At 40.5% G+C, this 27,263-nt stretch overlaps 2 long non-coding RNA genes across 6 annotated transcripts in view; one reads left to right on the top strand and one right to left on the bottom strand.

Moving 5' to 3' along the window:
* Nucleotides 1-5,693: 5,693 nt before the first annotated feature.
* On the bottom strand, nucleotides 5,694-6,686 carry LOC126946341 (uncharacterized). Its single transcript, XR_007722643.1, has 2 exons — nucleotides 5,979-6,686; nucleotides 5,694-5,734 (listed from the first exon to the last, which is right to left on the bottom strand). It is a non-coding gene; the product is annotated as an uncharacterized LOC126946341 (long non-coding RNA).
* A 596-nt stretch (nucleotides 6,687-7,282) lies between these two features.
* Nucleotides 7,283-27,263, top strand: part of LOC126946336 (uncharacterized) — a 30,445-nt gene continuing 10,464 nt past the window's right edge. For 2 of the 5 annotated variants that reach the window (XR_007722634.1, XR_007722630.1), the window contains exons 1-4: nucleotides 8,169-16,837; nucleotides 20,731-20,794; nucleotides 24,856-24,992; nucleotides 26,970-27,177. This is a non-coding gene — a long non-coding RNA (uncharacterized LOC126946336). Of the gene's footprint in view, nucleotides 7,491-8,168; nucleotides 16,838-16,897; nucleotides 16,928-18,341; nucleotides 18,432-20,730; nucleotides 20,795-24,855; nucleotides 24,993-26,969; nucleotides 27,178-27,263 lie in introns of those variants that run through there. The other 3 variants (XR_007722632.1, XR_007722633.1, XR_007722631.1) reach the window with 3 other exon arrangements.

Genomic DNA, 27,263 nt, shown 5'->3' with positions numbered 1-27,263 from the left:
CCCACTTGTGGGTATTGTTCAAAGAAATTGAAATCAGTGTGTTGAAGAGACATTTGCCCTCCAATGTCTATTATAGCATTATTCACAATAGTCAAGCTATGAAATCAATGTAAGTCCCCATCAACAGATAAATGTATAAAGAAAATGTGATACACATACACAATGGAACACTAGTCAGCCTTAAAAAGAGGGAAAATCTGTCATTTGCAACAACATATATGAACCTGGAGGACATTATACTAAGTTAAGCCACGCACAGAAAGATGAATACTATATTATCTCACTTATATGTGTAATTTTCAAAACTTGAACTTATGGGGAGTAGACTGGTGGTTAATAATCTGAAGAGAGGGTGAAAATGTGTTGATCAATGGATAAAAATTTTAGAGAGAAGGAATAAGTTTTTGAGATATATTGCATAGCAAGATGACAACAGTGATAAGGTATTGTACATTTCAAAAACTGCTGAGTAAATTTTAAGTATTCTCATCATAAAATAAGTATGTGAGTTGAGATACATAGTAAGTAGCTTGATTTAATTATTCTACAATGCATGCATATATCAAAATACCACATTTTACCCCATTAATATATACAATTATTTGTGAACTAAAAATACATTTGAAAAAGAACTACTAGAAAAACTAAAAATGAGAAAATAAATAAGCAAATTAATTAATTAATTAAAATCTTTCTCTAGTAAGTTTAATGTTGGTACTTTCTCAGGGACCATTTTTTGTTAATTACTTTTTTTCTGTATATTAGCTATACTTTCCTGTTTTTTGTATGCCTTGTAATTTTTTAATGAAAACTGCACATTTAAATATTATAATGTGATACCTTGGGAAATAAAATTCCTCCCTCTCCCTAGTGTTTGCCGGTGAATTTTTTGTTTTTTTTTTGAGATGAAGTCTTGCTCTGTTGCCAGGCTGGGCATGATCTTGGCTCACTGCAACCTCTGCCTTCTGGGTTCAAGGAATTCTCCTGCCTCAGCCTCCTGAGTAGCTGGGATTACAGGCATGTGCCACCATGCCTAGCTAATTTTTGTATTTATAGTAGAGATAGGGTTTCACCATATTGGCCAGGATGGTCTTGATTTCCTGACCTCGTGATCTGCCTGCCTCGGCCTCCCAAAGTGCTGGGATTACAGGTGTGAGCCACCGCACCCAGCCACTGGTGATGTTTTTAATAGATTGTAATTTTTTTGAGGTAGTGTTTGCTTTCTCATCCAGTCTGGAGTTCAGTGGGGCAATCACAGCCCAATGTATCCTTGAACTCCTGGGCTCAATCAATCCTCCTGCTTCATCCTCCTGAGAAGCTAGAACTACGGGTATGCACCACCACGCCTGGTTAATTTTTTTATTTTTTATTTTTGTAGAGACAGAGGTCTCGCTATTTTGCCCAGGCTGATCTCAAACTCCTGGCCTCAAAAGATCCTCCTGCCTTGGCCACCTAAAGTGCTGAGATTAAAAGTCTGAGCCAACGTACCCAGCCCATTTACGGTATTTTTAATGTTGACGTGAAGTATGTATACAATTGTTAAGAGTACATTCACTGAGCTTTAATATGTATAACCCCTTGTTCTCTTTCGATAAACTATAAAACCTTTCCCAACATCCTAATACACTCTTGAAGGATATCATAAATAGTGTGTTTGAGGGCTAGAGGAATGGCCCAAATACCGTGATGAGGTTCATAGGATTTAGGGCTATTTGGAAGACCCTTACAAGGAATATAGCACGACTTTTCTATCTGTTGATTGTCTCTGTAGCATCCTCACAAAATACACTATTGGCTTGCAGGTTTTCAGAGATTGGCATTCACCAGTTCTGGAGGTGTTACTGTTCCATCTTTGGACAGCTCAGAGTATTCAGACGTCTTTATTTATTAGAGCTACACATAACAAGACTATTCATCAACTTCCCCCATTGCAGACAGCCCTTTGAGTTGTAAAGAGTCCTTCCCCAGGTCTTTTATTTTCTTTTCCATAATATGTCCTGGTCCCTTTAACTGCTTTTCACTGGTGATGATTTGGAGGGCCCCCACCAGCCTGCTAATTAGAAGGCTTTATCAAAATCCTCTTTAAATGGCATTGCTCTCAAGCCAAGGACAGACTCCTGTTTAGTGGGGGGTGCTCTTCAAATTAGAGGGGGTTGAGCACTTTTCTTTGACCCTTTCTTCTGATATTAACCTCGTATGAATCAGACTTTCTCCCTTTTATATCAGATTCTGGTCCTGCCCGGTATACGCCTTTGTCTCCTTTCCTGCAGACAGGCTCAGTCCTTCTTTGATGATTTTATGCTGCCATCTCGTGGCTAAATCGACAGTGCCAGCTTTTGTTGGGTCCTAATTTAGCAGGCGAGAGGATGTACAGATTAACATAGTGACAAACCTAGAACTGGAATAATCTGAATCTTTAAAAAGAAGACCTGATTTCTTCCTATTGCGTGCCACGTGATTGGGAGCCCCAAGAAGAGGATGCTAACACAGCTATGGCATGGCCACAGAAAATATGCCTGAAACATTCCCATCAGAGCCCAACTCTTAGTAGCTAATTCACTTTGAGCAAGTCACTTTTCCGTCTAGTGTCTCAGTTTCCATACTTCTGATTCTAACAGGTTTAGAAAATGGAGCCAAGCAGTAGTGAAGGTGAGGCCAGGTCGGGAAGGGGAGGAAGTAAAGTGAGTTGAAAGCTAGTGGGGGCAGGGGCGTAAGTAAAACCTGAAGGTAATAAATGGCAGAAGAGGGCAGGACTGCTCTAGGGCAAAGGCCTAGGCAAATATTTTTCAGAAGTTCCTTTCAATGTAAACAGTTTGATTAAAAATATATTACAAATACATGGGCCCATGTGAGGTGTAGTGATTTATCAATGAAAATTTAGAATACCAGGTGGAGAAGAGATGCTTACATATTTGTTTATTCAACAGTTCACATACCAATTTTTATAATGACCTTGCACCATATCTTCCTTTTTAGGTCCAGAAATCATCTCTTTATGTTTATTGTTAAATGCACCATTCCTGGCTAATTTCATATCTCCCTCCATGAGAAAAACATAGCAACACTGTACTACTTCCATTGCAACGGCACTCTGGAACTTCTTTGTATTGAAACTATAAATTTCTTGCTTTTGCAGTTTCTTTAGCCTAAGGGTCAACAGTGGACTTAGGTAGGCCACAGCTCTGAACGTGTCCTGTGTCCAATGTGAGTGTCACCCCATAACGGCACATGAGCACCATTTTGCATGCCTAACCTTAAGAATTACCATTTAAAAAAATCCAGTGCAACCAGTGAGAGTGATCTGCTAGTGTGACTGCCCACCTGGAACCAGGGCCTGGTCACAGAAACCCAGGGCAACCAGTTTATAAATTGTCTTTTTGCCTTTTTATTTTAAAAGGTATTTTTGTGAAACAAAAGGTTTTAATTTCAGAGTCAAATTTATCAATCTTTTATAGTTGATGCTACTTGAGTCTTTAGAAAATTTTTCCCCAACCAAATTTCTTTTTTCTTTTTTTGAGATGGAGTCTTGCTCTGTCGCCTGGACTGGAGTGCAGTGGCACAATCTCAACTCACTGCAACATCCGCCTCCCGGGTTCAAGTGATTCTCCTGCCTCAGCCTCCCGAGTAGCTGGGATTATAGGTGCCTGCCACCATGCCTGGCTAATTTTTGTATTTATAGTAGAGACGGGATTTCGCTCTGTTGGCCAGGCTGGTCTCAAACTTCTGACCTCAGGTGATCCACCCACCTTGGCCTCCCAAAGTGCTGGAATTACAGGCTTGAGCCACCACGCCTGGCCAACCAAATTTCTTAAAAGTATAGAACATTTCCACACCTGCAGAAACTTCTAGTAGATAAAGATGTATTAGAGGTTTGGTAATCCAGTTTTTCTGATAGCTGCTTCATAGGTGTCACCGTAGGTAGTTTCACTTTTTGTTAAGCATTGTTTTCTCAAAGGTACCATTGTATTGTACCACTTTACAATACAATAACCCTCATTTGGAATGACAAGTCAGATTACTTTTTTTGTTTGATCCAAGGACACTTAGAAGATGGAAGGTATTTCTTAAGGAAGAAAATTTGCATACTTTATTATTTATCTGGAAACTGAAGAGCAAGCTTACCTGATAGATTTGGGCTGATGGTTACACTTTCCAGTTCAGCCACTGGGAGGGTAACGTATCCTTTGACTTTCTAGAAGTTGCTCTATAATGCTTAAGTTGCCATTGTCTCCCGTCTGGTTCTCTGTTGTTTCTCGAATAATATAGAAGAGTTTATGAGATTAATTGCTTCCTACGGAAATAGCCAGGTTTCTGAGGGCAGCTTTGGCTTTTATATGAGCTTTTTTTCCTACCACTTACCAGTTACTGACAGAGGGTCAACTTCACTACTGTGCCATTGTGGTTGGTCCAGTGTTGGGTTCCTCAGATTCATGGAGGAAATAGGAAAATAGTAAAGATTAAGGAGTCATAGTTAAAAAATTACAAACAGGTCACAAACAGTAGTCTTTCTTGATTATTTAGGAACTAAATAGCCATTCTATGAAATGTCTTTCTTTCCTTTTTCTCTCTTGCTCACCAATTGACTCATAAGCACTTACGTTCTCTTATGATTGGGAGCCATACAAGGTAGGGTGGAGTAAAAAATACATTGACTCTGAATCATGGTGTGTGACCTCAGACACATGATGTAACCTCTATAGGACTCTATTATAATGTATAAAACAGGAATAATCGTTTATTACTATCTATGTAATACATATTCCATTATCTATTACATTGGATAATGGAATGGGAAGTCCCTTGAAGATGGTACTAACCTCAATGTATTACTCCTTTCTAGCTTCTTTGGTTCAAAAGTTTGGTGGAGGAGTTACAAATTCTGGTTTCAATGATACATTTGGATACTTTATCAACACATCAGAGCTCTACCTATCCCTTCCCCCAATCTCAAAACCAAACTGAATTAACATCTTCACATTTATTATGTAGTTTATGGAGGATTTTAGCATTAATTATTGCTTGATTTACTCAATGTCCCCATGTTATAGATGAGAACTGGAAAACCCATTGAAGTTGTGACTCCTGGTCTAGAAATGAAGTCTTCTTCCAGTTAATGTTCTTTCTGGTATGTCTTTGCTTTCTCGAAATTTCCCTTTTTTGTCGTTACTGGGTAAATTTTGAACCAACCAAATCACAAAGATGTCGGGCTTTCAATCTTCTAGGCCACGCCTCTTATGCTCTCTCCGCCCTCAGCCCCCCCTCAGTTCTTAAAGCGCTGCAATTCGCTGCTGCAGCCATATTTCTTCCTCTCTCGGGGCTGGAGGCTTCCTGACTGAAGATCTCTCTGCACTTGGGGTTCTTTCTAGAACATTTTCTAGTCCCCCAACACCCCTTATGGCGTATTTCTTTAAAAAATCACCTAAATTCCATAAAATATTTTTTAAAATTCTATACTTTCTCCTAGTGTTTTCTTGACACGTCCTCCATATTTTTTTAAAAAAAGTATTTGGAATATTTTGAGGCAATTTTTAATTTTTAAGGAATTTTTTTTTGGAATCATTTTTGGTTGACATCTTTGATTTTGTGGATCAGTTTTCTACTCTTCCACTCTCTTTTCTATATTTTGCCCATCGGGGCTGCGGATACCTGGTTTTATTATTTTTTCTTTGCCCAACGGGGCTGTGGATACCTACCTTTTAATTCCTTTTTATTCGCCCATCGGGGCCGCGGATACCTGCTTTTTATTTTTTTTTTTCCTTAGCCCATCGGGGCATCGGATACCTGCTGATTCCCTTCCCCTCTGACCCCCCAACACTCTGGCCCATCGGGGTGGCGGATACCTGCTTTTTAAAAATTTTGTTTTTTTGGCCCATCGGGGCTTCGGATACCTGCTTTTATTTTTTATTTTTCCTTGCCCATCGGGGCCTCGGATACCTGCTTTAATTTTTGTTTTTCTGGCCCATCGGGGCGGCGGATACCTGCTTTGATTTTTTTTTTCATCGCCCGTCGGTGCTTTTTATGGATGAAAAAATGTTGGTTTTGTGGGTTGTTGCACTCTCTGGAATATCTACACTTTTTTTGCTGCTGATCATTTGGTGGTGTGTGAGTGTACCTACGGCTTTGGCAGGGAATGACTCTGCAGTTAAGCTAAGGGCGTGGAGGAAAAGTGGCCGCCATTTTAGACTTGCCGCATAACTCAGCTTAGGGCTAGTCGTTTGTGCTAAGTTTAAACTAGGGAGGCAAGATGGATGATACGTCAGGCAGAGGAAGTCATGTGCATTGCATGAGCTAAATCTATCTGAATAAGTTGATTTGGGGCTTGTTACGAGCTTTGCGTGATTATTGTATCGGGAGGCAGTAAGACAGAATCGTCTTTTGTCAGTACAAGGCACTAGTTGAAAATGAAAGGTTAGAAAAGACTAAGGTGCAAGGCTTAAAATGGCGATTTTGACATTGTGGCATTGCTCAGCATGGCGGGCTGTGCTTTGTTAGGTTGTCCAAAATGGCGGATCCAGTTCTGTCGCAGTGTTCAAGTGGCGGGAAGGCCACATCATGATGGGCGAGGCTTTGTTAAGTGGTTAGCATGGTGGTGGACATGTGCGGTCACACAGGAAAAGATGGCGGCTGAAGGTCTTGCCGCAGTGTAAAACATGGCGGGCCTCTTTGTCTTTGCTGCGTGCTTTTCGTGTTGGGTTTTGCCGCAGGGACAATATGGCAGGCGTTGTCATGTGTATATCATGGCTTTTGTCACGTGGACATCATGGCGGGCTTTTGCTCGGTGCAATCTTGGCGGGCTTGCCGCATTGTTAAAGATGGCGGGTTTTGCCGCCTAGTGCCATGCAGAGCGGGAGAGAAAGTGGGATGGACAGTGCTGGATTGTCGCATAACCCAACCAATTAGAAATGGGGGTGGAATTGATCACAGCCAATTAGAGCAGAAGATGGAATTAGACTGATGACACACTGTCCAGCTACTCAGCGAGGACTTGGGTGAATTAGCATAGCACTTCGCAGCTGTCTTTAGCCAGTCAAGAGACAGAAGTGGAGGGGCCACGTGTATGTCTCCCAGTGGGCGGTACACCAGGTGTTTTCAAGGTCTTTTCAAGGACATTTGGCCTTTCCGCCTCTGTCCCCTCTCATTTGTCACCTCCTGTCCAGTGCTGCCTCTTGCAGTGCTGGATATCTGGCTGTGTGGTCTGAACCTCACTCCATTCCTCTGTATTGGTGCCTCACCTAAGGCTAAGTATACTTCCCCCCACCCCCACCCCCCCCAACTCCCCCAACTCCCTACCCCCCACCGCCCCACCCCCTCTGGTCTGCCCTACACTGCACTGTGGCCATGGGCAGTGCTCCAGGCCTGCTTGGTGTGGACATGGTGGTGACCCGTGTCAAGGACCAGAATGGATCACAGATGATCGTTGGCCAACAGGTGGCAGAAGAGGAATTCCTGCCTTCCTCAAGAGGAACACCTACCCCTTGGCTAATGCTGGGGTCGGATTTTGATTTATATTTATCTTTTGGATGTCAGTCATACAGTCTGATTTTGTGGTTTGCTAGTGTTTGAATTTAAGTCTTAAGTGACTGTTATAGAATTGTATTGAGGCTTTATTTGTAGAATTCATTTTAATTACATTTAATGAGTTTTTATTTTGAGTTCCTTAAAATTCCTTAAAGTTTTTAGTTTCTCTTTACAAATTCCTTAACCTTTTGGCAGTAGATAGTCAAAGTCAAATCATTTCTAATTTTTAAAAAATGTGCTGATTATTTTCTTTGAAATTGACTTAACTACTTTCCTTTGGATTTTGAAGAGTCTGTAGCACAGACACAGTTAAAAATTTAACTTCATGATCTAATGTAAAAAAGAGTGTTTGAAGGTTTACACAGGTCCAGGCCTTGCTTTGTTCCCATCCTTGATGCGGCACTTATTGACTAATCACCTACTTATCAGGCAGGAAACTTGAATTGCTGTGGTCTGGTGTCCTCTATTCAGACTTATATTGGAGTATTAATGTCCACATTTCAATTTTTTGTTGTATCCTGCCTGCCTAGCATCCAGTTCCTCCCCAGCCCTGCTCCCAGCAAACCCCCCTAGTCTAGCCCCAGCCCTTCTCCCACCCCGCCCCAGCCCTGCCCCAGCCCCTGCCCCAGCCCCAGCCCCGCCCCAGCCCCAGCTCCAGCCCCCTAAGCCCCCAGCCCCAGCCCCAGTCCTAGTTCCTCAGTCCCGACCAGCTTCTCTGGAAAGTCACTCTAATTTTCATTGATTCAGTGCTCAAAATAAGTTGTCCATTGCTTATCCTATTATACTGGGATATTCTGTTTACCCTTGGCATCGCTGATCTTCAGTACTGACTCCTTGACCATTTTAAGTTAATGCATACAATCCCATTTGTCTGTGATCTCAGAACAGAATTTCTTTACTCGGTACGTTGAAGGTAGGGAATGTCAATTGAGAGCTTTCTATCAGAGCATTATTGCCCACAATTTGAGTTACTAATCATTTTCTCAATCCCCTGCCCTTAAAGGAGAAACCATTTCTCTGTCATTGCTTCTGTAGTCACAGTCCCAATTTTGAGTAGTGACCTTTTATTGTGTACTGTGTTGGCCACCTAAAACTCTTTGCATTGAGTAAAATTCTAATTGCCAATAATCCTACCCATTGGATTAGACAGCACTCTGAACCCCATTTGCATTCAGCAGGGGGTCTCAGACAACCCGTCTTTTGTTGGACAGTTAAAATGCTCAGTCCCAATTGTCATAGCTTTGCGTATTAAACAAAGGCACCCTACTGCGCTTTTTGCTGTGCTTCTGGAGAATCCTGCTGTTCTTGGACAATTAAAGAACAAAGTAGTAATTGCTAATTGTCTCACCCATTAATCTTGAAGGCTACCAGTCGCCCTTGCATTTGCCTTGAGGCAGTGCTGACTACCTGAGATTTAAGAGTTTCTTAAATTATTGAGTAAAATCCCAGTTATCCATAGTTCTGTTAGTTACACTATGGCGTTTGCAAACATCTTTGCGTAACAGCAGAGGGACTCATTCTTAGAGCCCCTTCCCTTGGAATATTAATGGATACAATAGTAATTATTCATGGTTCTGCCTAACAAAAGAGACCCACTTATATGTATGCCCTTATCATTGCTCCTACTTAGTGTGAACTGCCTACCACCTGGCATTAATATGTAAAACACTTAACTGCCTATGGTCCCACTCGTTAGTCTAGGATATCCCCTTTGCCATTGCTGCTGAGTTCTGACTACCCAAGTTTCCTTCTCTTAAACAGTTGATATGCATAATTGCATATATTCATGGTTCTGTGCAATAAAAATGGATTCCCACCCCATCCCACCTTCTGTGGGATATTGCTAACAAGTGCAGATTATTCAATAACAGCCTTTGGACAGTTAATTTGCACAGTTGCAATTGTCCAGAGTCCTGTCCATTAGAAAGGGACTCTGGACTCTGTATCCTATTTGCATGTTACAATGTGGGCTGATCACCCAAGGACTCTTCTTGTGCATTGATGTTCATAATTGTGTTTGTCCACGATCTTGTGCACTAACCCTGCCACTCCCTTTGTATTCCAGCAGGGGACCCTTACTACTTAAGACCTCTGTACTAGGACAGTTTATGTGCACAATCCTAAGTGATTAGAACTGAGTCTTTTATATCATGGTCCCTGCATCATCTTTGCTTTACATCAGGAGGGTGCTGGTTACCTAATGCCCCTCCTCCAGAAATTATTGATGTGCAAAATGCAATTTCCCTATCTGCTGTTAGTCTGGGGTCTCATCCCCTCATATTCCTTTTGTCTTACAGCAGGGGGTACTTGGGACTGTTAATGCGCATAATTGCAATTATGGTCTTTTCCATTAAATTAAGATCCCAACCCTCTTAGCATTACAGTAGAGGGTGCTAATCACAAGGACTCTTCTTTTGTACTGTTAATGTGCTACTTGCATTTGTCCCTCTTCCTGTGCACTAAAGACCCCACTTACTTCCCTTGTGCTCGGGAATGGATGACCTCTACTCAAGACCTTTGCACTAGGATAGTTAATGTGAACCATGGCAGTTGATCACAGCAATGTCTTTCAGATCAGATCCATTGTACCCTCCTTGTTTTACAGCAAGGGATATTAATTACTCATGTTACCTTTCCCTGGGACTATGAATGTGCAAAATTCCAATGTTCGTGGTCTCTCCCTTTAAACCAATATTCTACCCCTTTTATATTATATAAAGGGATGCTGGCAACCCAAAGTCCTTCTCTTGAGACTCTTAATGTGTATATTTCTAATTGTCCACGACTCTTAATGTGCATATTTTCAATTGTCTATGGTCCCTCCCAATAAGCTAATATCTTGACTTCTCAGTATCATAGCAGGGGGTACTGATTTTCTGAAGTCTTTCTTGAACTTCCAGTGTGCAAAATTGCCCTGAGGCCGGGTGTGGTGGCTCACACCTGTAATCCCAGCACTTTGGGAGGCTGAGGTGGGAGGATTCCTTAAGGCCAGGAGTTTGAGACCAGCCTGGCCAACATTAAAGAAAAATAAAGTAAAACAGTTGCCCTGGAATCCCATCCCCCTCACCCCTCCTTGGCATAGCAGCAGGAGTGCTAACTAGCTAGTGCTACTTCTCCTGTACTGCTTAAATGCGCATAATTAACAGTAGTTGATGTGCCCCTGTGTTAGAGTGGAATTCCCGCTTCCTTGCTCCATTTGCATTACTGCAGGAGCTTCTAACTAGCCTGAATTCATTCTCTTGGACTGTTAATGTGCATACTTATATTTGCTCCTGTACCTTTTTATCATGTAAGGACTCCACCCACTCTATTTACATCCCAGCGGGAAGTACCTACTACTTAAGACCCTTCGACTAGCAAAGTTAGCATGCATAATCTTAGTTGTTATATACACATTTTCATTTGTACACAGCTGTGCCTTTTATCAGGACTCCTGTACTTATCAAAGCAGAGAGTGCTAACCAACATTAAGTCCTTCTTCGGACTGTAGATGCATGTAATTGCAGTTGTCAATGGTCCTTCAATTAGACTTGGGTTTCTGACCTTTCACACCCTCTTTATTGCATGGGGTACTATTCACTTAAGGCCTCTTTCTCAAACTGTTAATGTGCCTAATGACAATTACATTAGGATCCTTCCTTTTGAAGGACAGCATGGTTGGTGACACCTAAGGCCCCATTTCTTGGCCTCTCAATATGTGTGACTGTATTTGTCCAGGTTGCTACGCACTAGAGAAGGAAAGTGCTCCCCTCATCCCCACTTTTCCCTTTCAGCAGGGAGTGCCCACCCCATAAGACCCTTTTATTTAGAGAGTCTAGGTGCACAATTGTAAGTGACCACAAACATGCCTCTTGGACATTAATGTGCGTAATGGCACACTGCTCATTCCATGTGAATAAGGTCCTACTCTCCGACCCCTTTTGCACTACAGAAGGGGTGCTGATAACCAAGTTCCCTTTTCTTGGCATGTTATGTGTGATTATAATTGTCTGGGATCCTATGCACTAGAAAAGGAGGGTCCTCTCCACATACCTCAGTCTCACCTTTCCCTTCCAGCAGGGCGTGCCCACTCCATAAGACTCTCAAATTTGGACAGTCAAGATGTGTAATTGTTAAGTGAACACAACCATGCACCTTAGACATGAATGTGCATAACTACACACAGCTCATCCTATCTGAATAAAATCCTACTCTCAGACCCCTTTTGCAGTACAGCAGGGGTGCTGATCACCAAGGCCCCCTTTCCTGGCATGGTATGCGTGCGATTATGTTTGTCTTGGTTCCTGTGTACTAGATGTGGAAGCCTCCCCCGCCACACCCCCACCCCAATCTTCCTTTCCCTCCGGCAGGGAGTCCCTGTTCCATAAGACCCTTACATTTGGACAATCAAGGTGCACAATTGTAAGTGACCACAGGCATGCACCTTGGACATTAATGTGCATAACTGCACGCGGCCCATTTCATCTGAATAAGGTCCTACTCTCAGACCCCTTTTGCAGTACAGCAGGGGTGCTGATCACCAGGGCCCCTTTTCCTGGCCTGTTACGTATGTGATTATATTTGTCTGGGTTCCTGTGCGTTAGACATGGAAGCCTCCCCTGCCATACCCCACCCCCAACCTTCATTTCCCTTCCGGCAGGGAGTGCCCCCTTCATAAGACGCTTACATTTGGGCAGTCAAGGTGCACAGTTGTAAGTGACCACAGGCACGCACCTTGGATATCAATGTGTGTAACTGCACATTGCCCATCCCATCTGAATAAGGTCCTACTCTCAGACCCCTTTTGCAGTACAGCAGGGGTGCTGATCACCAAGGCCCCTTTTCTTGGCCTGTTATGTGGGTGATTATGTTTGTCTGGGTTCCTGTGTATTAGACAAGGAAGCCTTTCCCCCCCTCCGCCCCCACTCCCAGTCTTCCTTTCCCTTCCAGCAGGGAGTACCCTCTCCATAAGACCATTAAATTTGGACAATCAAGGTGCACAATTGTAAGTGACTACAGCCATGCACCTTGGACATTAATGTGCATAACTGCACACGGCCTATCTCATCTGAATAAGGTCCTACTCTCAGACCCCTTTTGCAGTACAGCGGGGGTGCTGAATCACCAGGGCCCTTTTTCCTGGCCTGTTATGTGTGATTATATTTGTCCTGGTTTCTGTGTAATAGACATGAAAGCCTCCCCTGCCACACCCCACCTCCAATCTTCGTTTCCCTTCCAGCAGGGAGTGTCCACTCCATATACCCTTACATTTGGACAATCAAGGTGCACAATTTTAAGTGACCACAGGCACGCACCTTGGACACTAATGTGCGTAACTGCACATGACCCATCCCATCTGACTAAGGTCCTACTCTTAGATCCTTTTTGCAGTACAGCAGGGGTGCTGATCACCAGGGCCCCTTTTCCTGGCCTGTTATGTGTGTGATTATATTTCTTCCAGTTCCTGTGTAATAGACATGGAAATCTCCCCTGCCACACTCCACCCCCAGTCTTCCATTACCTTCCAGCAGGGAGTGCCCGCTCCATAAGATCCTTACATTTGGACAATCAAGGTGCACAATTGTAAGTGACCACAACCATGCACCTTGGACATAAATGTGTGTAACTGCACATGTCCCATCCCATCTGAATAAGGTCCTACTCTCAGACCCCTTTTGCAGTACAGTAGGGGTGCTGATAACCAAGGCCCCTTTTCCTGGCCTGTTAACTTACGTGATTATATTTGTCTGGGTTCCAGTGTATAAGACATGGAAGCCTCCCGTGCCCCACCCCACCCCCAATCTTCCTTTTCCTTCTGGCAGGGAGTGCCCGCTCCATAAGAACCTTACATTTGGACAGTCAAGGTGCACAATTGTAAGTGACCACAGCCATGCACCTTGGACAATAATGTGTGTAACTGCACACGGCCTATCTCGTCTGAATAAGGTCCTACTCTCAGACCCCTTTTGCAGTACAGCAGGGGTGCTGATAACCAAGGCCCATTTTCCTGGCCTGTTATGTGATTATATTTGTCCAGGTTTCTGTGTACTAGACAAGGAAGCCTCCTCTGCCCCACCCTACCTACCTGTAATCTTCCTTTTCCTACCAGCAGGGAGTGCTCACCCCATAAGACCTTTACATTTGGACAATCAAGGTGCACAATTGTAAGTGACCGCAACCATGCATCTTGGAAATTGATGTGCATAACTGCACACGGCTTATCCTATTTGAATAAAGTCCTACTCTCAGACTCCCTTTGCAGTATAGCTGGGGTGCTGATCACTAAGGCCTCTTTTCTTGGCTTGTCTGTATTCTTGTGTACTAGCTAAGGATACCTTCTCATGGACTCCCTTTGCTTTTCAAGAAGGAGTACCCACTACTTTCAGATTCTTATATTTGTCCAAAGTACATGGTTTTAATGGACCACAACAATGTCCCTTGGACGTTAATGTATATAATCACCACATGGTTCATCCTGAATAAACAAGGTCCTACCCTCTCACCCTCCATTTGCAGTATACCAGGGTTGCTGACCCCTAAGTCCCCTTTTCTTGGCTTATTGACATGCATAATTGCATTTATGTGGGTTCTTGTGCCCTAGACAAGGATGCCCCACCTCTTTTCAATAGTGGGTGCCCACTCCTTATGATCTTCACATTTGAACAGTTAATGGGAATAATTGCAGTTGTCCACAACCCTATCACTTCTAGGACCATTGCACCTCTTTTGCATTACTGTGGGATATACTGCTTGCCTGCAAGGCCCCTTCTGGTGGACTATCAACATACATAATTGAAATTTTCTTTTGTGTTTGTCAGTAGATTAAAGTCATACCCCATCACCTTTCCTTTGTAGTACAGCAGGGTGTCCCGATCAACCAAAGTCGTGTTATTTTGGACTGTTAATATGCGCAATTACATTTGCTCCTGGTCTGTGCACTAGACAAGGATCCTACCTACTTTCTTAGCGTTTTTAGCAGGTAGTGCCCACTACTCAAGACTCTTTCACTTGGAATGTTCATGTGCACAAACACAATTCTCTAAGCATGTTCCTGTACCACCTTTGCTTTAGAGCAGGGGGATGATATTCACTTAGTGCCCCTTCTCTTGGACTTAATATGCATTAATGCAATTGTCTACCTCTTCTTTTAGACTAAGACTTGATCTCCACATACTCCCCTTGCATCAGGGGCATGTTAATTATGAATGAACCCTTTTAATATTAATGTCACAATTTTATTTGTGGACCTGTGTAGTAGAAAAAGACCCTATGTTCCTTCTACTACCCTTTGGGTTGCTGCCGAAAAGTGCTAACTACTCATAATCTCAGCTCTTGGACAATTAATATGCATTAATAACAATTATCCAGGGCACTGATCATTAGATAAGACTCCTGCCTCCTCATGCATATATCGGGGGTACTGAACCACTAAGGCCCCTTGTACTGTTAATGTGCATATTTGCAATTATACATGTCTCCTTCTGTTAGAGTGGGATATTATGCCTTAGTATCCCCTTTGCATTACTGCAGGGGCTGCCGACTACTCAAAACTTCTCCTGGGACTGTTAATAGGCACAATGGCAGTTATCAATGGTTTTTTCCCTCACTGATCTTGTTAAGCACCCCACCCCACTCTTAGTTTCCCATGGCATAATAAAGTATAAGCATTGGAATATTCCATGCACTTGTCCATCAAACAGTGGACCATACTCCCACCACTTTTGCATTGCACCAGTGTGTAAAGTCACAGTTAGCCATGGTGTCATGCTTTATGTACGAAGTCTTCCCTCTCTGCCCCTTGTGTGCCCTTGGCCCCTTTTTACAGACTATTGCTCACAATCTTAGGTATCCATATATCCAGATATTAGATAAGATTGTGCTCTCTCCTTCCTCCCTTCCCCCTGCCCTGCCCCATTTGCCTCTTTGCTGGGTAATCTTGACTGGACAAGACCCTTTCTCTTGGACTTAAAAAATACTCAGTTGCACTTTCCTTGGTCCCACCCATTATACATGAACCCCTCTACTTCCATTTGCATTGCTTCTGAGTATACTGACCACCCAAAGCCCCTTCTGTGTTCTTAATGAACACAGTACTGATTGTCCCATTTTTCAGCCCATCAGTCCAAGATCTCCCTACCACTTTGGTGTGTTTGTGCAGTGTTGACTATGAAAAGCAGGCCTGAACTAGGTGGATAAGCCTTCATTCATTTTCTTTCATTTATTAATGATCCCAGTTTAAATTATTGTCAGATTCTGGGGACAAGAACCATTCTTGCCCACCTCTGTTACTGCTTTACTGTGCAAAACACTCAAGGCAAGTCAGACCCAGGGAGCTGGATTGCCATCCTTTATTTTGTGTTTCCAGTATACACTATCAAATTGTCTCCCCAGGAAGGAAGGTTGGCACTTTCTCTGCATTCTTCTTTCCAGAGCAGATTGTCTGGTTAAGAATCTCTTGTTGTCCCCTTTGTATATTGTTATTGTAAAGTGCCAAATGCCAGGATACAGCCAGGAAAATTGCTGTTATTATTATTAAAAAAAAATTTTTAAGAAAGACATCTGGATTGTAGACTGGACTCAGTAACCTGGTCATTATATTTTTGAAGCCAAAAAATGCGTTTATACTATGTACCTGATGACCAGTGTCTCATTTTAACTGAGGGTGGTGGGTCTGTGGATAGAACACTGACTCTTGCTATTTTAATATTATCAAAGGCGTTCTAGAGCGGAACTCTTAAGACCAGTATCTTTGTGTGGGCTTTACCAGGATTCATTTTTAGAAAATCTACCTAAATTTTATAATCCTTAAATTTCTTCATCTGGAGCACCTGCCCCTACTTATTTCAAGAAGATTGCAGTAAAACGATTAAATGAGGGAACATATGCAGAGGTGCTTTTAAAAAGCATATGCCACCTTTTTTATTAATTTGTCTATTATATAAAATGAAGCATTTAATTATACTAATAATTTGAAGTAGTTCGAAGTACCACACTGAGGTGAGGACTTAACAATGATAAGACCAGTTTCCTATTTTATAGGAAAAATAAGCCAAAATTAAATATTCTTTTGGATATAAATTTCAACAGTGAGATAGCTGCCTAGTGGAAATGAATAATATCCCAGCCACTAGTGTACAGGGTGTTTTGTGGCAAAGGAGTATGTAACATGGAACTGCTCAAGCAAATAACTAGTCATCACAACAGCAGTTCTTTGTAATAACTGAAAAAGAATATTGTTTCTCTGAGAAGGATGTCAAAAGATCGGCCCAGCTCAGGGAGCAGTTTGCCCTACTAGCTCCTCGGACAGCTGTAAGAAGAGTCTCTGGCTCTTTAGAATACTGTAAGTACTACTTTGTAGCTATTAAGTAATCTTTTTCCTATTCTATTTTCTTTCTCTTAGATGCCACCTATAGAAAAGTCAAAGGGTCCAGTAAGTTTCTTTCCTTCTTCCCACCTCATCTGCAATATATATATGTGTATATAGATAGATAGATAGATAGATACATACATACATAAATACACATATGTGAGTTAACCAGCAGAACTGTAGAATTAATATTGTGGACCCAGCTCTATGCTAGGTTACACTGATAACCTGGGTGGGAATGATATCCTATATAATTCCATTCCTGAGACGGTTTTATTGTTGAGGAGCTAATATAAGCACATTTGAAATAACTTTAGAAAATAATAATAAAGTGCTGTTTTGTGTGAATCATAAGTAGTAGTTTTAAGAAGGGAACCCACAAGGATTTGAAGTTGATAGAATAAAAAAAACTTAAGGAAGTGGGTTTGCTTTTTCTCTTTAAGCCAAGATAGGATTAATATTGCAGCCATCTGGATAGTCCAGTTGGTTTATTTTAATTTCATTCATTTTTTACCTCTTTTGGAGCCATGGAAAGAGATGAAAGGGATAGGGCATAGCCATTGTGTTTGGCTTTTTGCCAAGGTTGGCAAATTAGTGATTGTTAAATCTCATAAGCTTGAGTATTTTAAAGTTCAGAGATTGAGGGTATAAATCTAATACTTCGGCTCTTTCCACAATTTTACTACATTTCTGCCCAAGAACAGATGACCATGGATAATGCATATCATAAATACTTTTTTAGTTTGGAATCTTTTTGCCAAGAGCGTAGTGGAGAAATGAAGTCAAAACCTTGACCTTTCTTGCCTACTTTATGCAGTAGTTTATATACCCTCTTTCCTCCCAGCTTTTGTAAAGCTAAAAGCAGCTTAGCCTCCTTAATGTTTTCCAGCTGAAAAAATATTGTTTAACATAACATTTGAAACTTTTTTTCTGGTGCACATTCATGCATTGCAGGAGGAGCAACGAGAACCATATAAATGAACTGGCTTCACTTATAGGCCATTTTAATTCACATCCATATTTCCTCATGGCTTGTTCCCATGCCCGCCACCCCCACTCCAGATGCTTTAACAACATTGTCTGGCTGACTGGGGGTAATATACATCATGGTCTTGAGCCTTCTTGGAAACATGGTCTGTGCCATTGTTTCTCAAACTCAGGTAATGCTTCATGATGAAATACCTAAAGGAACAGAATTTTCTGAGATCCTAAAAAAATGTGTTTTGAGGAACACTGACTTAACAAAGGTATTTGAAATGGAAATATGTTTTACAATTTCACATTGTCTTTGTCAAAGATGTGTTTTATATAATTTATGTAGAACTTGGGGATCCATTAGAATATATCCACAAATCCCCAGGGTTATCACCCCAATTTGAGAAATACTGGTCTATGCTTATGAAATCTTGGGTTGCTAATTAAATTGTCATTCATTGTCGACATACAATTATAATTATTATTGGAATTTGTTTTAAAGGAATGAATTTAGAGGTGATTCTGTACCTTAACTCAAGAGGAAGGATGGCTTGCTTTTAGGTGGATTGATTCTGCTAGATAGCATCCAAAGGTGAATCTTGAAGCTGTATTTAAATTCATTGCTTAAAATAATTTCTACCCTTAAGAAAAATCTCTAGCAATTGTAAAAAGGGATGCTCTGGAAATGTGGGCATCTTCAAAATAGAGATAATTATTGTGTTAATTCAGCAAATATTATTGTTCCAGGTGCTGGAATAAATAGCAAAACCAAAGACAGGATTTATATCAAGGAATTTCCTTTCTTATGGAGGATGCAGAAGGAAATCATTATGGTGTTGGGTAGAAACGCTTAGACTTTAGTCCTGGCTCTGACTTGGGTTCAAATCACCATCAGTCTGACCATCTCGAGACTGCTAGTGAAATAAGATAGGAGCTTAAATCAAATACCTAAATCCCTGACATTTTGTGATTTGGAAAATTTTCAAAAGTCTAATAAAAGAAACATTTTTGTGGCATTTCTCTAAATGATTATTGTTATTTCTTTTCTGATTTTTCCCTTTATAAAACCTTAACATGTAGGATTGGGGGAAATTTACCATTTTCTCATATCCTCTTTCAGCTTTATCTTTCTGTAACTTCCATTTCTCTAGCCACCTCCCTAAATTACAGAAGACTATGAGACCCAGGGCTGCTGTGATGAGGCATTCATAATTTCTTTTCAGGGTGTTTGTGCCCTAATTATCAAATGTATAGCTTGGAGGGAGTTCGTGTCTTAAAGTAATGAATTAAGAGTTGACTTTTGTTGACTGCTAAAATATTCTTATATGTGAAAACATCCTGGAGAAATGTGTTACCAGCTTAAACAGAAACTAATGATTATATCTGAACTGAGCTAATGCCTCTTCTGTTCCCCCAAACCTTGTAAGTTTGGATGGCAAAGAGTAATGATATGTCTGGTTAAACAGAGCTAATGCCTTCCTTTGCCTTGTCTTAAAGACTGGATTGGGAGAAAATTGATATTCTCACTACCATATGTTGGGGTGTAGGCAAGTAGCATTTTACACAGGTTTCCTTCAAAATCCAACTGAAGTTGGAGCTCATGTATTTAAGACATAGCTGGCCTGCTGAATTTAACAAGTTAAACTTCAGTGGCCATGTACAGTTATATATCACTATATATATGTGTATTAGACTGTTGAGTTGGGTATGTTTTTGTTGGTGACTTGGGCTTTATTTGATAGTTCTTACTTGACCTTTCCAAATTGAGTACTGATACATGGAACCTGGGCTCCTTTTGCATCTTATACAAATGAGTTTGGTAAAGAAGCCTCTTCTTTACTGTTTTGATGTTTGTATTGGAAATAGCTTTTGATTTTTTTTTTTTCATGTTAGGATGAGAGACTGAAACAAAATATAAATTTGAACAGTGCTAGACTTCTTAAATTATGAGTAGACTTAAAGTATTATTTTCCTTAACCAGTTAGAATGCTATTCTTCTAGTGTCCCCAGAAACATGAGAGGTTATGAAGTAGACCCAAGTAATACTCTCTTATTACATAATCTAATCAAGTGTATATAACAATTTAAAAATAGGGATGTGACTGGAACATCACTGTACTTTACCAGGTCCCATTATAAAATTATCTATGTTACTTTACCCCATAGCTTTGAAAACTATTTGCACATACTATAAAACTATTTTATAGTATGCTATTAGTGTGATTGGCATTGAACAGTGATGGGATATAATCACTCTACAATCTATATATCATTAAAGTTTTCCAGCCTTATAGATCTCCCTTGACTGAAAATGAGCTACTAACTCACTGACTTACTTTTTACAGCAGATTGACTAGGTCTTTCCGGGAAATCTGTTGATGTACAAAAACAAAGTTTAATTGCTAATGTTTTTTAAAAAATAACTTTTTGATATTATGGATACCTGGTTATTTGGGCCTTGTATATTTTAACATCAAAATTACCTATTATAAATCCATATAAACAGAAAAGAAAGAGAGTAAGTCTTTAGGTCAGATCTGCAAACAATGATGGTACCTACTGTAGCAAAATCTGGAACATAGACTTACCAGTTCTCAGGTTCTGTTTTGCTTGCTTTTTAAAAACTGTATCTTATAAGTCTTCAGCATCTGATTGGGAGATTTTTTAGAAAAAAATACCCTTTTAATGTTAGAACAGTGTAGAGATTTACAGAATGATTCTGAAGATAGAGCTTTTGTGTACTTCACACCCAGTTTTTCCCAATGTTAACATTTTAAACTAGTTTGGTACATTTATCACAACAAACCAATATTGATATATTATTATTAACTAAAGTCCATATTTTATTCAGATTTCCTTAGTTTTTCCTTAATGTTCTTTTTGTGTTCCAGGATTCCACTGAAGATACCATGCTGCATGTGTCCTTAGTATTCGTGTCTCCTTAGGCTTCTCTTGGTAATGACAGTTTCTCAGACTCTGTTTTTGATGAACTTCACAGTTTTGAGGACTAATGGTCCAGTATTCTATAGAATGTCTCTCTATTGGAATTTGTCGATGTTCTTCTCATGACTAGATTGGGTTTATGAGTGTTTAGGAGGAAGACCACAAAGGTAGAGTGCCATTCTTATCATTTATCAAGAGTACATACTATCAACATGACTTATAACTGTTTATGTTATCCTTAATCACCTGTCTGAGGTACTATTAGTCAGGTTTCTCCAGCATAAAATTAGTCTTTATTTCTCCATTTCCATACTGTACTGTTCACATAGAAAGTCACTATGTGCAGCTGGCACTAAGGAATGGGAAATTATCTTCCACTTTGTTGAGGGCAGAGTATTTACATAAATTATTTGGAATTCTTTTGCATGGGATGTCTTTTCTCCACAATGTACTGTGTTTATTCAGTCGTTTATATTAGTATGATCTCAGGGGTATTTTATACTTTGGGTTATAATACAGTATTACTTTATTCTGTTGTTCAAATTGTTCCAGCATTGGCCATTGGGAGTTCTTTCAGTTGGCTTTGATATAACCCCATGAATGTGGGTTTTTTGTTTGAGCACTTTCTTATTTTTGGCACGACAAGATGCTTCAGGCTCATTTGCATATCTCCTGCCTGGATCTAGAATGATATATTTCTCCAAGGAGCCTTGATACTTTTTATTGGAGAGTAATATTAGAAATCAAGAAGTGAGTGCTAGGTGCGCTCATTGCTACTGGAGTGTCATTCCTTCAAGACCTTTTCAGTTGACAAGAGCAAGGAGATACATGTTTGCATTCTAACTTGTGTATATGCACATATCTATAAATATATATAACCATCTGTATCTATATATTAAACTAAATGTGTTTATACCTACATCTCCAACTCTAATCATTGCCACATGGATCATTATAGTCTCACCTCCTTGCTTATCTGTTACCTCCCATTTCTACAGTGAGAAACCTGGCTTGGTTGGGAAATTTTTCTGTTAATATTAGGGTAGTGAGTATTTGACATTTGCTTCTATGGTTAAGTTTAGGGAGAGTTTAGCTGTAGGGTATTCTTGAAACTAGAAATGACCTTTTTGCCCTAAATGTTTCTGCCAATTTTGAAACATAAAATAGGTTGCAGAAACAAACTTTTATCTTAAGAACCAGAATTTACTTCAATCCACATTTTGACATTGATTTTCAGATTAAATTATTCTGATATCGCCAGGTAAGCTGTTACTTGGGTATGCATTTCTGCATTTCTTCTTTCAGTTTTTTTCTAAGAGCTAAAGGACCCTGAGAACATTGGAGGTGAGAAAGGAGGGGAAAGGCATGTTCACATGTGAATAGGAAAGGTTCATTTACTGACCTCCAGCTAGCCTTCCAAAGTGCCTATTTAAGACCCCAGGAGTAGATGTCTTCCTTGGCAATTGTAACCCAAATGTAATTTTTAACCTTTCAGTTTTAGTCAAGAAAGTTGGTGTGCTGTTACAAAAACTGCCCTGATTAACAGCATTGCCATGTGCCTTGCATATTAATCAGCAATTTAAAATAACACGAAATTGTGTTCAGTATAATTTTAATATTTTATATTAGATATTAGTTTGAGGCAGTGTTTCTCAAGTCTGTATAATAAGTTTGATAGTACGGAGGTTTTCTCTCAAGAAAAGAATTATTCAGTGTGCACCTACATAATCCATCGCTTAGATTCTACAATTAATATTTTGCTATATTTGATTAAACTTTTTCTATAGAAGAAAAATATTATTATGTACTCTTTAGGTTTATGGGAATAATTGTTAAGTTAAAGTGTATGAACAAACTTGGGATGAAATCTGTTTGTCTACATCTATAATACAACTATAAAACATAGCAGATGTACAAATTAATAGTTAATAGATAACTAAAATGCAAATATGGTACTACTATTATAGTATTATAGTTTCTTTTGAGTGGTGTGTCTGTACTATCACATGCTGTGTTGATGCACTTCACCAAACTGCTGTTTTCAAACTGCTTTAAATCCTGCTGTTATAGCACATAGCAATGCTATTTGGCTTTCATTTGGCACAAAACACATTTATATATTGTTTGCTTCTGTTCTTTTCTATTATCCCCAGGCAACAAAACTAGAACATTTGCCACTAATTTGGCAATGTGGTCCTATATTATGAGATAGTCATATAGCTGATCTAGACTATCCTTACAGTGAAATGAGAGTATTGTAAAAGTTTTGTAGAAAGCTCCCATACATCCTGAGAATCCATGCACAAACCCCAGAGTTAAAAGATCTTTGAATTGAGGGAAGACATGGGTTTAAGTATCACTTGGCCACCTGCTATTTGTGTAACATTGAGGTAGTTTCATCTTCTGAGTTCCCAGTTTCCTTAGAGAATGAAAATGTTGAATTATGTTAATTAAAAAAAAAATTTTTTTTTGAGGTGGAGTTTCGCTCTTTTGCCCAGGCTGGAGTAAAGTGGCACAATCTCGACTCACTGCAACCTCCTTTACCCAGGATCAAGCAATTCTCCTGCCTCAGCCTCCCAAGTAGCTGGGATTACAGGCGCCCGCCACCATGCCCAGCTAATGTTTGTATTTTTGGTAGAGACGAGGTTTCCCTGTGTTGGCCAGGCTGGTCTCGAACTTTTGACCTCAGGTGATCCACTCACCTTGGCCTCCCAAAGTGCTAGGATTACAGGCATGAGCCACTGCAGCAGGCGTATGTGATTATTAATATCATTTCTATCTGCGACAATTCTGTCTGATGCTGGAGTATTTGAACCAGATGGCTGCCTATGCCACTTGGCTATTCTCTCCATAATACTTTGATATTTCGTTGGTCTGCAATATGACAGATTCTCAAGATTCTTGTCCGTGAATATTGAACCCTAGTGAAATGTATGATTCTGTATCAGTTCCAAAATGTAACTACTTTCTCTAGCCTTAGATTCCCAGTTCCAAAATGTAACCATTTTCTCTAGCCTTAGATTCCCATTAAGGGAAAGAGAATGCTCCTTGAGTATGTCATCACCATAGTGACAGGCAAAACTAGAGGGCTTTGATGCTAAAGCAAGATACTCCATAAATATGGTTAAGAAGACTTGGGGAGACTGGAATAGTTGTTTCCTTTTAGATGCCAGTGTATAAATGAATTTGAGCTAGGATCCATTGATTTAAAATTTCTTTAGGTCAGTTTGCTTGCACATGGAGTGCACATTTACTCTTCATTAATGGAGTTTCAGGAAGCAGTAGAGTAAATGCATAAACATGTATGAACCTCCATGTTTAACTGGAAGCCTGCATTTGGAAGTGAAGTATCTAATCTTAGATTAAATTAGGATGGGGAAGGATGTTGGCAAGAGATTTTGAAGCTTGTTCTGCTCATATTGAGAACATCATAGAACAGTTTGGCCTTTTTAAAGCTAGAGAATAGAGTTGAATAAGGGATCTTCCATACATTCCTGTTTGACATTGACATAAAGGTTTTGTCATGATACAATAATCCCTAATCAGGAATCTGGAAGCCTGTATTCATTTAAGGTCCTCGGGTTTAACATACTGGGTGCTTCTCACACCATACCATACCATGCAAAATGCTTTCAAGGCTGCAAGTTTGGCTTAGATCCGCTTTAGTGAGCTCCTGTGCTACAGTAAAGGTAGATAGCCAATTATTAAAAACAATCAAGACAATTGCACCTCTAAGCAGTAGTAGCAATTGCCACACTACCTTGAATCTTGAAGTATTTTCAGCAACAGGATGACCATGAGCCACAAATTTAGCGTCAGCCCTTAAGGTCGGTATTAGTTTGACCCATATTTTCATGTAGTTCTTTTTCTTGTCTAATCCTCCCATGATACCGCCAGGGCTTGTTGTTAGAGGACTTTAGGGAAACCAAACAGGCTAGAAAGTAGAGACAGGAAATGCCTATGTCTAATGCTTCAGTTTATACTTCCTAGGTGTTTTTCGTTGGGGTTTTTGTAACTCTTTTGGTATCCTACCGGTGCTTTGGTAGCCTACTGAACCTGTCTGTCTTCTCAAGGACATTCTGAGCATGTGAGACCCGAGGACTGCAAACAGCTGCAAGAGGCTTCAAATTCAGCATATCGTTCCTTTTGAGAATCTGGCCAAGCTCCAGCAAATCTACTTGGATGGGTTGCCAGCCACCTGGAGAAAAAGGTAGTTCGGGGAATTTATTGTTGTAGGGCTTCTGTCTTTGGCTTTAACTTCCTATAACTCTCCTTTTTAAAGCAGAGCACAGCTGGGCACGGTGGCTCCTGCTTTTAATCCCAGGGTTTTGGGAGGCTGAGGTGGGGGGATCACTTTAGGCCAGGAGTTCAAGACCCATGTCTCTACAATAAAATAAAATAAAATTAGTCGGGCATGGTGGTGTGTGCCTGTAGTCCTACCTACTCTGGAGGTTGAGACAGCAGGATTACTTGAGCCCAGAAGTTCAAGGCTGCAGTGAGCCATGATTAGCCACTGCACTCCAGCCTTGGTGGCAGAGCAGGACCCAGTCTCTTAAAATGAAAAGCAGAACATGAGCCAGTTTTCATCAATTCCTATACTTTTTCTTTTGCATATACACATACATTTTAACTTTTCATAATGAGTTTGGCCTGTTTCATTTATCCCTCAGAGCTGGGCTCCAGTGAGGTCTGTAAGGGCAAGCATACTTGATCCCCATTTCATAAATGAAGAATGAGAGATGCAAAGCAATAAGTTATTTCCTTTCTCACCACATAGTTAGCAAGAGAGATACAATGAACTTAACACCTTTTGATTAGTGGGCTTTTAAATTATTCCCACTTTCCTTTGGCAGATGGATATTAAGTTCTCAGGATTTGTTTACAAATAAGACCAACTTCATCTGTATTAGCTCAGTTTTGGTAGGCCTAATTCCATTATCACTGCCATTTTCTTGTTTTAAGAAATTGAAAGTTTCTTAGCTTGAAAAACAATTGAAATTTTTAAAAAGTAGAATAGGAGAGCCCTGGGCGGGGGGCTGTGTAAGGAATTTACTGAATCTCTAGTCTTCTGTACCTTGTTTTTCCTTCTGCATAGATTTGCTTAACTGTTTCTGTGGTTTTTTTTTTTTTTTTCGGGATGCAGTGTCGCTCTTGTTGCCCAGGCTGAGTGCAATGGTGCAGTCTTGGCTCACTGCAACTTCCGTCTCCCGGGTTCAAGCTATTCTCCTGCCTCAGCCTCCCGAGTAGCTGGGATTACAGGCATGCGTGACCATGCCAGGCTAATTTTGTATTTTTAGTAGAGACGGGGTTTCTCTGTGTTGGTCAGGCTGGTCTCGAACTCCCGACCTCAGGTGATTCACCCGCCTCGACCTCCCAAAGTGCTGGAATTACAGGCGTGAGCCACTGCGCCTGACCAGCTGCTGTTATAACTGGAGTTCTGTATGCTTGTGACCATTCTTGGTTTCTCTGAATATCCTAGAACTTTGGTGGCTCCTTATTACACAGGTTGTTGAAGAAATGTTACCATGTGGATTGAGTAGAAAACAGCTCTCTTTATCTTGGCAATATTATGGCATGGCACTACTTAAAGTACAAATTAAAAGAGGGGAATGCTACAAAACTAGCTGACAGGCACTTTGATTGAGGTGGATTGCTCAGTTCTTAAAATAGCGCTTTATAAAAGAAGCCAGAGGCATTGTGGAGGAGAATTCTTACAGAATTCGTAGGGTTAGACCACATTGGACCTTTTCTGTGTGGCTTCATGGCTCTCTTGGTTGAGAAAGCATTAGCTTCTCCTTCCATTAGTTTCAACCTCTTGATTTCTTGATCCCTCTACTATATTTTGTGCTGAGAACACAAGGGCATTAACAACCCACATTCTAGAAGATCGCTCATTAATAAAGACTGGGGAATAAAATGCAGCATGGGGGTATTGCCAATTATTCAGTTCTAAATTTCTCTTGGAAATGAGGGAAAACATACAGAATAGAGCTGGGACAAATAGGACAATTTTTTTTTTGTTAGGTTGGTAGCCAGTATATAACAGCTCCGCACAACTGTAAATGTCCACTCTTCAATCCACATGAAGAAAAGGGTAAACATGGTTGAACTCAACCACTAGTTGCCCATTAGGAGAGACTTTCCCAGTGTACTCCATTTCAATACTTTTCTTTTATCTCTTTTTCAGATCTTCCTCAGAAGAATAGGCTTGTTGCTTTACAGTGTTAGTGATCCATTCCCTTTGACGATCCCTAGGTGGAGATGGGGCATGAGGATCCTCCAGGGGAAAGCTCACTACCACTGGGCAACAACCCTAGGTCAGGAGGTTCTGTCAGGATACTTTCCTGGTCCCAGATAGGAAGATAAAGTCTCAAAAACAACCACCACACGTCAAGGTGCGTAAGCTGTCCCTAAAAGCATAATAAGTAGTCTTAATTTTGATTTTGTTTTCCAGTATACATTGCACTTAGCGTTTCACTGA

This window comes from Macaca thibetana, chromosome X (assembly GCF_024542745.1).
Source record: "Macaca thibetana thibetana isolate TM-01 chromosome X, ASM2454274v1, whole genome shotgun sequence".
NCBI lineage: Eukaryota > Metazoa > Chordata > Mammalia > Primates > Cercopithecidae > Macaca > Macaca thibetana.
This window is presented reverse-complemented; position numbering and strand designations above follow the sequence as displayed.